This window comes from Halyomorpha halys, unplaced genomic scaffold, assembly GCF_000696795.3.
Source record: "Halyomorpha halys isolate HHAL.00 unplaced genomic scaffold, Hhal_1.1 Scaffold32.1, whole genome shotgun sequence".
Lineage (NCBI taxonomy): Eukaryota > Metazoa > Arthropoda > Insecta > Hemiptera > Pentatomidae > Halyomorpha > Halyomorpha halys.
Genome location: NW_027104903.1, coordinates 1,104,359 through 1,106,002, shown reverse-complemented (window position 1 = coordinate 1,106,002; position 1,644 = coordinate 1,104,359). Strand labels below are relative to the sequence as shown.

General features: G+C 22.5%; 1 protein-coding gene across 1 annotated transcript in view; it reads left to right on the top strand.

The window, feature by feature from the left end:
• Positions 1–605, top strand: part of LOC106685295 (transcription factor GATA-4) — a gene marked incomplete in the record, with an annotated part of 31,879 nt that extends 31,274 nt beyond the window's left edge. The window contains 1 exon segment of the mRNA XM_067045984.1: positions 1–605.
• Between the last annotated feature and the right edge of the window lie 1,039 nt (positions 606–1,644).

The window sequence follows — 1,644 nt, the reverse complement described above, 5'->3', positions numbered from 1 at the left end:
ATAATATTAAGAAATTTATAAATATATATATAAAAAAAAATAATTGAGACAATATGTACCTTTTACCATAAAGTTATGTCTAAGGAGAAAAAATACCTAAAGTGTAACATATACATAGAATAATTGTTATTTTCTAGTCAGGTCAGCTCAGTTTTTTTGAATTATGTAAATTGAATCAAATGATTCGATAAGTATATATTGAATATTTATGTATAATTATTGATTAGTTTAAAACAAATCGATTTAATTTTTAAAATTGGTTTTATTTTGTTAAATTTCTTGTGTAGTTTTTATGATGTGTTAGGTATTAAAGTTTATATACCTCTATTAGATGTTATGAAAAAAAAAATCAAATATACATTATAATAAACATCAATTTATTATTTTTAAACCAAAATACACAATGCTTATTTATTTTTATCTGAATATTTTGTCTATTTGATTTCTCTTTTATATTGAAATGGAACAGAGAGGGAGTATGTATCATATCAAGATGTAATCTGACTAATATAATCTATTTTAATGGAGGATTTGTCAGTATTTCCATTTAATAAATAAATATTTAATTATTATGTGAAAATTAATAAAGATAATGATTATAACAATTGATTAATTTTAATGATTATCATAAACTCCAAACGATTTTGATAATATAATACTTAAATTCAAATAATCTTATGGATTCCTATGAATGTTAAATGAACTGCAATTTGCAAAATGAGTAGCTCTCATTTTTTTAAATAAAGAGTTTCTTCAACTAATTATTAAAAAACTAGAATGTACATACTATAATTTATGATTAATAAATATAAACATTACTTACAACTGTAATTATAATGTTTTCTACACTGCAGTGATACAGCTAACACAAGACTTGAGCTGAAATAGTTGAAATGAAAAATGGTTTTTCCAAAACGTACCCGTGTTTCTAGCAGGTAGTGAGTCTTTTTCTGTTTTGTATTTTGTTTACTTAGATTATTTATTTAGTATTGTTAATTAATCTTAAATTATACTCGGTACATTGTAGTTTTTAATGATTAGTTGAAGAATTTATTTGTCCTAAAAACCCTGTTTTTTTTTTTTAATACAGGATTGTGTGATGTGAAACGTTGCCTCAATATAAGGTCTTTTTGAATGATCATCAAGATCCACAAAAATATATATCAATCACAGTTAAGAAAAAAGTTATCAATACATTATTATTATAATATAAAAAATCTAGATAGGATGTTTTGGCATTAACAATACAATATACTTAATTTTAATAAATTTATTATAGGAAGATTATCCGGGTGGCGGTAAATATAGGCATCAAAATAGTAAAAGAAAGCTATTTGTTAATAAACGTTTAGCACCACTTAGCAGGGCTTCGTCAGGGCTAAATGAAAAAGACAAAATATAAACATTTTAAAATTAACAAAACATTTCAAAACAATTGTTATGTTTATAAAGTATATAAAAAAGAATTAATAATTAATAATAACAAAATAAGAAAGTATACTCATTAAAAATAGTTAAAAATATGGTAAAGAGTAGTCTCCTAAATTTATAAATATTTTAATGAGTATTCTCTTACAATTTATTTGTCTAGATCTCTATTTAGAATTTCTATCACACCAGGGCCCTGTTCATAATAAAGTACAA